Raw genomic sequence first — 13,496 nt, forward strand, 5'->3', positions numbered from 1 at the left:
CCTTTATTTTTAGGTTGGTGGGTGGATTGAAGCTCTCTGGTGCAAATCCATAATAAAGTTTGATCTTGGCTAGGAAATGGAGAGAAACATGAGGAGACACCTGCATCAGACTACCCCTTCTAACTGGGGACACGGACCTCTTAAGGCCCAGTAACCTCCAGACCATGCTTGTCATCTCACCGCCCTCCCCTTGCCAATCCCTCAATCTCACCCCTTGTGACCTCCAAGGCCTTTTCTATCCTCCTTGGCCTGAGACCCCTTACATTTACCTTGATCTCTGGTTTCTGAGACTCAGGGTGAAATTTTCCTGACTTGTCCATCATGGGAATTGTAGCGGGCAGGCACAGACCATGCAAAAATCCATTGATCTCAGATGAACATTTCCAGACTTGAGGTGAACGTGGCTGGAAAACCCCACCCTCAGTCTTGGGCAGCTCTGTGCAGTTCCTCTTCTGGCCAATGCATTTCTCCAATTTGGGGCTTCTGCCTGAATGAGGGGCAGAGTTCGGTCTAATGCCAATCAACTAACATGGAAGTATAAAATGGCAGCAGGGCAGTGGGAATTGGCTGGTACATGTCCCCTGCCAATTTTTCACATGACTGGGCCCAGCCTCACTATCCTAAAAATTCAGGCCATAGTCTGTAGCACATTTCAGTGGTAAATTCTAATCTGCTGGTGTTTAGCCTCCAGCGAGCTATTGCCTTGATTAGTACCAACACATTTCAGCATACACATTACAGTTTTGTGGAAGCTATCCTGAGAACAGTATTAGGGGTTGATACAATGACATGAGGCACTTAAAGTGCTGATGTGCCTGAGATTCAGGTGGCTTGAATCATTGAGGTAGATAATAGTACTTGCATTTATGTGACCTTGGGACACCCCAACATATTTTAAAAACCTGTTAAATTCTCATTGTTGTTAAGTAGGAAATATCTTGGTCAACTTATGCATACAGAGTTCCCACAAACAGCAACAAAACAAAATCTATTTTAAATATTGATTGGAGGGTAAATATTGTCTAGGATGTCAAGGAGAATACCCTTTTTTTAAATAATGTGATAGACTTGTTTCTGCCTTCCAAGAGGGAAAATAGAATATCAATTTAACTTGCAAAATAATTAAAGCAATACCACAGGCCTTTCTCAGTACTACACTGAAACATCAGCCCAGATTAGTTTTGCAAATATAATACATTTCTCAGTAAATTGCAGTATATTTCTCCTGTTTATTTATAAAACATTTGTAAGTTGTAAGAGTTCCTTGTCATTTCTAAGCTCACCTTTGAAATTTAACAGCTAAAAGTCAAGTCCCTACCTATCTCCAAATACAAATTTAAACTCAGCCTATTTACATGCAAATCCAACCTCACCTTAGGCACTGATTAAAAATGCACCTAGCACTTTACCTTTTTATCTCTCAGTTTTCATAGACAAGCTACCTCTATTAAACTGTTCCCCATTTAATTACTGCTGAACATACACACACAATGACACACCTTTTTTATGGAATACCACTATATTTATAAAGTATTTTTAAAAACAACATCCATTAGACTATGTTGATCTATTTTCTTAATGTATCCATGCTTATTCAAGATAATTTTGTCTTGGATTGTAACTTCCAAAAACTTGCTTTAACCTTAAACAAATGTAAACTGACTGGCCCGTAGTCGATGGGTTTATCTTTGCACTCTTTCTGAACAAGTGATAATATTTGAATTTTTCTGGTCCTCTAACAGTATCCCAATATCAATGAGAATTGGAGATTATGGCCAGTACCTAGACAATTTCCCCCTGTACTTTGCTCAGTATCCCCAGATGTATCAAGTTAAGCACTTGATATTTGACCCCATACAAAATGCCATTGAACAGAAGACAGAAACATTGCCTGGGTTATGATAAGCCCTAGGGAAATGTTGGAAAGGGTATAAATCTGTGTGGAATGGTAAAATGTGGTGCACCCAACATTTTTCTGGATGATTAGCCAGAACTTAGGGCTATTGAGGAACATAAGAAGCCAATTAAGGACTTCTTCCCAGTGCCACTGGTATTTTATCAGCAGCTTAGAGGGCAATTTATCACATGGGGAGATGCTAGGTATGCACTGGCAATGTTCTATCGGCTCAGTATGGGGCTCCTCTCGATCAAGCACTTGTGGTCCTTGGTCAAAGCCCCCACCCACAATGGTAAGTGCCACTTTCACTGAAAAACTTCCACTCTCACACCTAAGGTCAGGTTCTGTCTGTTAGACCTTGTGAGCCTGACCCCTCCTAGCTGCACTTTGGGGCATCCTCATGGTGTCAAGGCTGGAACAGGCTGCAGGAAACACTTCCACTGGTGTTATTTGGACTGAAGAACTGCCATCCCTTTGAGTGGCCAACAGTTCTTCAGTGTGAGTCATCCTACTTTCACTGGGTGGAAGCCACAAATGCATGCAGATTAACTGCCTCATCAAAATAAAAATCATTAAGGGCTTTCATAACCAGTAGAGGCTGGTTGCACTGGTGGCCATGTAAAATCCCAGCCATTTAGATTTCAGCAACAAATGTGCTGCTTAATTATAAAGACATGTTTGTGCTTTTGAGAAGCAGGTGAAAGTCGATGAAAAGTTCCCAAGAGGCTATTTATTTTACCACTCTGATCCTCTCTCAAGCTTAAAGTGAGATGCAATTCAGATGCCAAGGAAGGCAGCAAAATAATGTGAAACAAACTCACATTTACCATGGCAACCTTTCAAAGACAGGGATATTTCTTTTTGACCTGAGCTTATCACATGTGAAGCAGCATTCATTGCTCCTGTTAACTCCATCTTGTGTTAAATTTCAGAGAGGAAGCTCATTGTTCCAAGAATGATGCACCATTCTCTGCGACAGAGGCTTGCAGCTTTAGGAGGGGGATAGCATTTCTATTTTTTTACTCACTCAAGTAACTGATGTGCAGATTTCAGAAAGCTGCATAATTTTTTAAAAAACGTCAAATATGAAGAAAAGAAAAGCAAAAATAAATCAATGTCAAAGCAACAAATTGATAAATTGAAAAAAATAAATAAATAAAAATAACCATTGGGGCATTTACTCACTCGTATCATATTGTGATGATAGGTAAGGGGTGGGATTATTGTCGGTGCAGACTCAATGGGCTGAATGACCTCCTTCTGCACTGTATGGTTTCTATGTTCTATGTGTCTACCAATAGTAAATGCAAGAGAGTAATGGGCTATCACTGGAGAAACAGACCCTTGCAGAATGTTCACCTGTTTACCTGTCTGACCGTAAGTTTGAAAATTGGCACCGAGGACCACATGGAATGATTTCGGAGCCATAGACTGACCTGCAGAACATGGCTTGGGCAAGCTTGCTCCAACACATTCTGCAGGAGGGTCACTAACACTGATGTTAGAATAGTGCTGTCCATGGTCCTAATCATCTTCTCACAAGCCTAAGTGAATTACATTGTGAGTCCAACTGACAACATTAAATTGGTTGTTAGTCAATCTCTGCAACCAAACGAAGCATGTCCAGGCAATATGCCGTTTTTTGAAATCTATAAACGTGTGGGAGACAATAGTTCACTGGTGCTTTCTCCATCACATTGCCGTGATCAATTTGTGCCGTTGTCTCATACAGCAGAAATTGTTGCTCCCTTCAAAATGTAATATTCTTGCATCTGTCCTGAAGAGTGGAAGGCAAAAGGCTTTGATGGCATGTCCCTTCTTTGCAGCAATACTCAAGTTCTCACTATCAAGCGACTAATGTACGTTTATCATTTAATTATCCTCTCTGTGTAGCATTTCTTTAACAAAAATAACCCTGTTTTTATTGGGAGTTACTCCTGTAGCCTCAGTCATGATTTCTGTAGTTTGAAGAAACTTTTTAAATAGGCTCTGTAGATTATTTGTGTGCTGTAGTGAGCTGTTTAAGTAGACTCTGCTATATACATAATCTCATTTTGCTGAAGTGAGGCTGTTTTCTGTCAGTCATGTAGCCATTCCTGTGCCCTTCAACTGGGACTAATTTTTAACCCCATAGTACAGCTTTGAGGCAGTCAGCAGCCCTTTACGAGCTGCTGACACCGGAAAGATCCAATCGCTGGTTGTACATGGGATGTGCTGGGAGAATGGTGATACCATGAGAAGGCAGCTGACCTTCTGGGTCAATTTTACAGCATGATAAGCACATACATGTCCTTGTTACAGGAGCAATGGTTGATGAAGCACAGAAGGAACTGACAAGAAAATTCCCATTGTAATTTGTTGGTGAAAAGCAATTTATTTATTGCTTTTTGTGCAACTGTACCCAAATGGCTTTGGTCCAACCAGATGAGATCTGAATGACCTTGCGAAAAACTGCCGAGTGGCTTAAAATCCCATGAAGTTCCCTCCTTCACCAGTAACTGTCTCATTAAAGTGCATGCCGTGAGCCAAAGTGACCTTGTTCAAGAGGCCAGCAACTGTATTGAGTTCTTTGCGATTGGAGATGCAGCAACATATTACCACTCCTGGGTTACCATTGGGTTCAAGGCACCTTCTTCGATAAAGAAGTCAAGAAATGCACACCTCACTGTAACAATGTTCAGCTGGAAAGGATTCATTTACAATACGATGCGTGATGCCAATGAGTTAATCAATGGCTGCTCATTTTTCTGAGGTCGTCACTGGGTCTCAGTCCATCATGTCTGGAATATTTGAAAAGCTGAAATGTTGCCATGTTGACTGAAGCTGTCTGAAATGCTTCAGTGAGACGAAAAACCAAGAAAAGAATAAATTTCTCTTGAACAGGCAAAGAAGAGGAACTACAAAACAATATGGGAATCCATAGCGCTTTAATTTGCAGTAAATAAAACTTAACGCCATTATCCTGCTCAAAAAGGGCTGGGGATTGTACAGTATTCAGGAACTATGGGGAAGAGGACTAAAGAGGAGGGAGGGACAGCAGTCTCAATTAAGGAGAATTTTGCAATGCTGGGAAGAGGGGATGTCTGAGAGACATCAAGTACAGAATCTATTCAGTTAGAGCTAAAAAAAAGACAATGAATAACGTTACCATTTCATTGCTGATGTATTCTATAGACCACTGATAGCAGAACAAATCTGCAAGAAACATACCAAGAATCATTGGATAGTCAGGAAGGGCTTTTGTTACCCTAATATAAAATTAGATGATAATAATGTAGAGCAGGGAAAGAGTTTCTTGTGCGCAGACAGGAGAATTTTATTTATCGCTATGTTCCTATTCCAATGAGGAAGGAAGCAGTGCTAGTTCTGGCTTTGCAGAATGAGTTTGGCTGAGTGGATTGATTGCAAGGGTACATTTGGGGAACAAGAATCATGGCAAGTTTAGGTTAACTATGGAAAAGGATGAGGAGCAAACCAAAGCAAAACAATATTTTTTGGAGAAGGAATAATCTCAGCAGGTTGAGAATAACTGTTCCCGGCAAACTGGAATCAAAGATTGAAAGGTAAAGCTGTTAGGAAACAATGGGCTGCCTTTAAAGAGGAGATAGATCGGGTGCACTAGAGGGAGAAAGCATGTCGAACAAATCCAGCGTTCACTTGATGACAAAGGATACAGAGGGTAGGATGAAACAGAAACAAAAAAGATACACAAGACAGATGTCAGATGGATAACATAATTAAGAACCAGGCTAAAAAAAGTGAAGAAACAAGAAAGAGAAGCAAAGAGAGAATAAGAAGAGACTAGTAGCTAATATAAAAGGGAGTCAAAAGGTCTTCATTAGGCATGTAGGGACAGCACGGTGGTTAGCATTGTTGCCTCACAGTGCCAGAGACCTGGGTTCGATTCCAGCCTCAGGTGACTGTCTGTGTGGAGTTTGCATGTTCTCTCTGTGTCTGTGTGGGTTTCCTCCAGATGCTCCAGTTTCCTCCCACAGTCTGAAAGACATGTTGGTTAGGTGCCTTGGCCATGCTAAATTCTCCCTCAGTGTACCCGAACAGATGCTGGAGTATGGTGACTAGGAAATTTTCACAGTAACTTCTTTGCAGTGTTCATGTTAAGCTGACTTGTGACTCATAAATACATTTAAACATTTTAAAATGTGGTAAAAGAAGGAGTGGGAGTGATTGAGGATCTAAAAAAAGATTTATCTGTGGGACATGTGTTATGGCTGAGGCACAAAATTAATACTTTGCATAACCAGGAAGAAGATGTGCCCAAGTCATAGTGAAAGTGGAAGTAGTTGAGCTATTGTTAAAGAAGAGGTATTAAGTAGGATGCCTGCATTTAAAGTTGATATGTCACCAGGACCAGAGAAGGAGATCCTTCTTATTCAATGGGAGGTGACATTTTGGAATTCTCTATCTCAGAGCACTGTGGAAGCTCAATTATTGAACCTGCTCAAGACAGAAATTGATAGATTCTCTCTAGTGACATCAGGGGATAGAGGGGAGTTGCACTGAGTAGATGATCAGCTATGATCTAATTGAATGGCAGGGCTGCATCAACAGGCTGAATGAACTATTCCTGCTCCTATGTTCTTATCCAAGGATACTGAGGGAATTAAGGTTCGAAATTGCAGACAGACTGGCCATAATCTTCCAATTCTCCATGGATACAGGGATAGTGCCAGAGGTATGCAGAATTGCAAATGTTACACTCCTCATTCTCGTTCAAAAAAGGAAGAATAACCTGATCAATTACAAGCCAATCAGTTCAACCTTGGTGGCAGCAAGACTTTTAAAATGATAATTCCAGACAAAATGAACTGTCACTTGGACAAATGTGGATTAATCAAGGAAAGCCAACTGGTGGAACTTTACCACCTGAGGATGGCAAAGCAGAGGGCAGCCTATAGCTGCCTTGTCAGGTTTTCTTGCCATATCCGCAAACACTTAGGGAAAAAAAGATAAGGGACAGGTACCTTGATTGAGTCTGCTGTGGTAGCAACCAACCAGAATCCTAGGCAATCCATTAGAAACTTAGGCACTTGACAAATCAGACCCCAATCTGAAAAACATAAAAAGACAATGTCTCATAGAATTATAGAAATCTACAGTGCAGAAAGAGGCCATACGGCCCATCGAGTCTGCGCCAACCACAATCTCATCCAGGCCCTACCCAAATCCTTACATATTTACCCACTAACTTATGCATCCTGGGACACTAACGGCAATTTAGAATGACCAATCAACCTAACCTGCACATCTTTGGACTGCGGGAGGAAACCGGAGCACCCAGAGGAAACCTACGCAGACACAGGGAGAATGTGCAAACTCCACACAGACCGTGACCCGAGCCGGGATTCGAACCCAGGTCCCTGGAGCTGTGAAGCAGCAGTGCTAACCACTGTGCTACCATGCCTCCCACCACTGTGCTACCATGGTGCCCATGGAACCACCCCTCCACCACAGACAGGGGATACTATGGACGTGGGACGCCTCCCCCCACCAATCGACACAGGACAACCCCACACGGGAATCGCTCTACAGACATCAGACGGGAACCACTCCCCTTACCCTAAACCTCCCCTATGGAAGCCCTCTCCCCCAGCAGTGCTCAAGCATGATCCTCTCTTCCTTGGGGGCTGTATTTAGCTGTGGAACCATCCACCAGGTCCCTGTGGTCAAGACCTGTTGTAAACCCTGCCAACATGATGTTGGAGGGTGAATTCCGAATGTGGAGGGATAACACAGTGGGTACGTCCACTAATGAGTTGTAAATTTATGGGAATGGGATTGCTGTCCTGTCAGGGTCGGAACCCCATTACTTTATTGACAGGGGCAACCTGAACAGGAAATCCAGTCAATGTAAATCCCATTGGATTTTCCACTCCTACTTTCTTCCTTGTCTGCAGAAAATGGGGGTGGAGAATCCCAGCCAGCATGTTAAGCACAAATAGTGTTTAACTAACTGATATGTCTCTTTTGATGAGCTAACAGAAATGGTTGATGGGGTAATATGGTTGATGTGGTATTTGTGGACTTCCAATAGGCTTTTGATAAACTGCAGCACAACAGATTCATCAGCAAAGTTCAATCCTACGAAATACAGAAGTTAGTGGCAGCACTGATACATAATAAGATACAAATTTAGGAACTAGGCTCAGGAGTAGGCAGTGCAGTCCCTCATTCCTGCTCCGCCATTCAATATGATCTAATGTTGGCTTCATCTCCACCTTTCTCTCCGCTCCCCATACCCCTTCATCCCACGACTAACTTATAACTTACCTCCTCAAATTTGTTTAGTGCTCCGGCTTCCACTGCTCTCTGGAGCAGTCCACAGATTCATGACCCTTTGAGTAAAGGAATCCTCCTCTTCTTGGTTTTAAATCTGTCACCCCTTAGTCTAAAATCATGGTCTTTCATTCTAGAATGTCCACCTAGGAGGAACATCTGCTCTACATCTACCCTGTCAGTCCTTTTGCTATCTTACATACTTCAATTAAATCTCCTCTCACTCTTCTAAACTCCACCGTGTATAGGCCTAAACTGCTTAATCTCTCTTCAAATGACAAGTTCTCCATCCCTGAAATCAATCCAGTGAACCTTCTCTGAACCATCTCTAATATAGTTGCATCCTTCTTCAAGTGCAGGAACCAAACACAGCACTCTAGATGCGGTCACACCAATGCCCAATAGAGTTGCAACAACATTTTCCAACTTTTATATTTTGATACTCTATTCCATTAGCAATGAATGTCAAAATTGATTGAGTGACAGAATGTAGTTGTTAATAGTTGTTTTTTTCACACTGGAGGAAGATACACACTTGGGTTCTCCCGGGCTCAGTAATAAGACTACTGTTTTTCTTGATCTGTATTAGTAACCGAGATCTTGGTGTACAGAGCATTATTCCAAAATTTGTGGATGATATATAACATAGAAATGCTGGGAGCTAGAGGAGGGCAGTGATAAACTTCAAGAGAAAACAGGCTAGTGAAATGAGCAGACACGTGGCAGATGAAATTTAATGCAGAGAAGTGCAAAATGATTCATTGTGGTAGGAAGAATGAGCAGAGACAATATAACACAAAGCGTACAATTCTAAAGGCATTACAGGAGCAGGGGGAGCTGAATGTATACATACACAAATCATTGAAGATGGCAGGACAGCTTGAGAATGGGGTTAATAAAGCATCTGGCATCCTGGGTTTTATAAATAGGCATAGAGTTCAAAAGTAAGGAGGCTATACTGAGTCTTATAAAGCGCTATTTCAGCCTCAGCTGAAGAATGGTGTCTATTTCTGGGCACCACGCTTTAAGAAGGATGTGAAAACATTGGTGAGAGTGCAGAAAATATTCACAAGAGATGAGGAACGTCAGTTGTGTGAATAGACTGGAAAATCTAGATCTATTTTCTTACAGAAAATTAAGAGGGGATTTGATAAAAGTGTTCAAAATAATGAGGGTACCAAATAGAGTACACAAAAAAACACTCCCATTAGCAGAGAGATTGAGGAGAAGACAGTAGCTGAAAGGATAAAGCAATGGCAACATGAAAAATATATTTTTACACAGCAAATGGTATCTGGAAAACACTGCCTTTGAATGTCAAGATGACAAATTCAGTCGAGACCTTCAAAAGAGAATTGGATAATTGTTGGAAAAGCGGAAAAAGTGGGAAGTGGGCAGAGGTGAATTATTCTTGCAGAGATACCATTGACGCAAATAGCTGAAAGGACTCCTGTGCTGTAATGGTTCTATGGCCCATATTTGATGGAAATGATGGGAGAATGCCTGTCAGCTGGAGAGCCGGTGAGAATCCTGTACTTATCTGTCATAGGATGGCCCACCAAATTAAATACCAGTTGAGCAATGAACCAGGCAACAACAGATCTTTCCGAGGATCAAGGAACTCCAGAGTCAGAGGTTCCGCCTGCCAGGAGCCGCTATCCAAGCAAAGTTGGCAGCTCTTCATTGCTCATCAGCAACACTGAAAGATGGTGGTTGCTGCTGGTACTACATCCACCCATGATTGTCAATGCATCCAGGCACAGATAAATGGTGGCAGCTGAGAAGTTGCAGAATGGAAGGAGTTGGCAGCAAGGGCAGGGGCTGGTTCTCAGCAGATGCCCCTTTTCCAGTGCCTGGTGCTTTGATCAGGAACTAAGAGTCTTTGAATGAAGGTCTCCTTTCACTAATCAACTTTGTCCTGATTAACTGCCCCCACCACCAAAGTCAATATGCTGGCAGATATTATATTGCACATTATGTTTCCATGGTTCTGTAAAGGTAAATTCACTATTGACTCTACTGACCGTAGGCTGCTCTCTCCTTTAAGGCAGAGAGCTGACTGGTAGTGATTTTAACCTGAGGATCACTACACCTCAGGTGAGGGCAAGATTGAGAAGGCAGAGCTTTTGTGAATAACTTCAGCCAGTACAGGAATTGAACCCACTCTGTTGGCATCAATTTGGGATACCACCACACGGCAGTACAGTGTTCAGGTAGCCAAAGACACTTTCATAGTTACCTGGAACAGAAAATAAACCAATTTGCTTCTTTGTTATATGAGCTAGGACTGCTACAATACTACTGAAAGGACCAGATCTAGTGAATCACCACTAAACATGCAGCGCCCAAAAAAACCACAATGTAAGTTTTGCAACAGGAGCTTAATGTTAATTCCACTAATTGGCTATACATCTGTTCAAAGACATTGAGAAACAATGGCCATGATTCTCCCAAATTGGAATTAAGTGCTCATGCCAGCAAGAAATCTGGAGGATTTCCCACTAGTATTAGCAGCGTCTACCAGGTGGGAGAATCCCAGCTGATGAATGCTAATTTATGTAGCACGGACAATTGGCGGGTCAGCCCATTGTTCTGAGACCAGGCCGCCATGTTTAAATGCACCCCAATCTTTACAATTGCATACCAACACCCTGCCCCACATCCAAAATGCAATGATGCGCACCTCTTCCACTGTCCAGGGGAACACCACCAACCCCTCAACAAAGAGGGGCATTCTTCCCCACCCACAAATAATGGGTAATGCCTCCCACACACCACACAAAAAACAAACGTGACTCGACCCAAAGTCCCTCCTCAGATAACCACTCAGACTCCCCTTCCCCTTCAGAGCCCAACACAGAATCCCCTTTTCCTCCGGACTCCTATTACTCAAACCCCTAGACAGGTTTCCCTTCCTCCTCAGGCACCCACTCATGCTCCCGTTTCCCCTCAGACTCACACTCAGTCTACCCGTCCTCCTCAGACTCCCATCTTGTGAATGAGAAGGTTTTAATAGTCAATTTCAAAGAGCCTTCAGCGCAGCCTCAGCTGTGAATGTACCTGAACTGGTTTCCTTAATCCTAATGGCAAGCTAAGCCTGACTGACAGCCTGAAGTTTCACTTCCTCTTTTGCAAACTACAATGGTTTTCAATCAGGCTTAGCCTCTATCAACATTGCAGTCAGGATCAGTGGGAATCTTGAGATTCATTCAAACATGAAGGGAAATTAAACATGAAGGTGGCTGGAAGATGATAGAAATCTACTGATCTGTCAATTGAATCTTTTTCAAGGCACTGCACAATGATTTAGTTAGAGATCAAAGAGATCCATTGGAATGGAGAGGGTTTCAAAGAATTCAACCTGCCAGGAAGCCTCAGAAACAGCATGTGTTGGGGCTCAGTGCACAGCCGTGTAGATCGGACTCCCCCAACTCCCCCCAGGTGAAAATAATATCTCCCCTCTGTCAGAAGACTTCAAAGGGGGTCTGCTCGCACCTGCAACACCTGACAGGGAGAAAGGAAAATCTCTGCTCGAGAATAAAGTGCTGCAATGATTTAAAAGCCTGCCAGTTGACTGTGGTGGGGGTGTGGGGGAACATGGACATTAAAGTGACCTGGCCACTTCAGAACTTTCACAGCTGACAGGCAGGAATGCAGATGTTGATCACAGAGCTGCCTGAAAGCACCATGCCAGGGTGATCATTGGGTCTGCCAGGGCTAGAAGGGACAGTCCAGCCATGACACCCCCATCCCAGAGAAGAGTAGTTAGGTCATCCCTTGCCTCCAGCCCGAGCCCACTCAGCCCCCAAGACCCCTGAGAAACCCTTCCCCCACAGCCTGGCAGCAACACGCTGGCTCCCAGCCAGTCTATCAGTGCCAGAGTGTCAGAAGACAGGGCACTGTGGGCACTACCAAGGCACATGGCCTGAAGTGGGGGGTGGTGTGCTGAATGGGAGGTTTGAGGAGGAAGGGCGGGGGGGGGGGGGGCAAAGTGGGAGCCACCCACTGCCCGTGTGGTTTGGGGGTAGAGTATCCCTCCTTGCTGAGAGGTTTGTTGTTCCCCACACCCCCTCCCCGGGCTCTTGGGATCCAACACACCAGGTCCATGACTGAAGATCTGCAGTGAAACTCGCCTGGTGCCAATCCAGCTCTGGTGGAGTGGGGTGTGGGGTGTGGGGGGTGGTGGGTGGTGGGTGGGGGGGTGGTGGTGGTGGGCAGGGGGGTGGTGGTGGTGGGCAGGTGAACAGACGCACAGTGTGAAACTGCTAAATCATTCTACAAGCAGTCTAATGACCTGGTAAAGAACCCATTTTAATATTTATTGGGTTCTCACCTGCTGTGCTGGGGACCCAACTGCGGATAGTGGGCAGGGCTGGGAGCATCATGCTGGATTTGACGCCAAGCGTAAAACCCACTTTTGTACCAATTCCCAATTCTCTGGGCCATCACAATTTGCGATCAGAGCTACAGGGCCCAGAAAATTCCCTCTTGCTATTTGTGAATTAGCTCAATGACTTACACCATTGTTTTAACCGTGTTGATAAAGAAAATGATGCAAAGTATAAAAGGGACTATCCATTCCTTGTCACCTACCTTGCACATCCGATGATGACTGGATTTACCCCTGGTTTATTTCTTGGAGGCAGACATCATAGTGTCACATGACATAGGAACATAGGAATTCGGAACAAGGAGTAGGTAGTTCAGCTCTTCGAACCCACTCCACCATTCTATGTGATCATAGCTGATCTCCATCTCATCCTAACTCCATTCCCTGCCTTTTCCCCATAGCTCTTTATCCTGCTTTGAATCAAACATTTATCTAACGCTTTCTTGAATCCATTGATAGATTCTGCATTCACAGCACTTTGGGGCATTGAGTTCCATGGATTCATAAACCTCTTTGAGAAGTAGCTTCTCCTCATCTCTGTCTTGAACCGTACCTTACAATTATGATCACTTGTCTTAGACTGTTCTAGAAGGGAGAACATTTGGCTAACATTTAATTTATCAATCCCGTTGAGTATTTTATACAGCTCAATAAAATTCCCCCTCATTCTTCTGTACTCCAGCAACTACAAGCTCAAGCCAGTAAACCAATACTTATATGATAGCCCCTTCAAACCTGGAATCAAGCTAGTGAAACTCTTCTGAACTGTTCCCAGTGCCCCACATTCTTCCTCAAAGAAGGTGACCAAAACTGAACACATTGCTCCAAGTATGGTCTCACCAATGTTTCATACAATTGTAACAACAGTTCTCTACTTTTATACTCTAGACCCTTTGAAATAAATGTCAAGATTCT

This window comes from Carcharhinus amblyrhynchos, chromosome 16 (assembly GCF_965287045.1).
Source record: "Carcharhinus amblyrhynchos chromosome 16, sCarAmb.v2.hapA, whole genome shotgun sequence".
NCBI classification, from domain to species: Eukaryota; Metazoa; Chordata; class Chondrichthyes; order Carcharhiniformes; family Carcharhinidae; genus Carcharhinus; species Carcharhinus amblyrhynchos.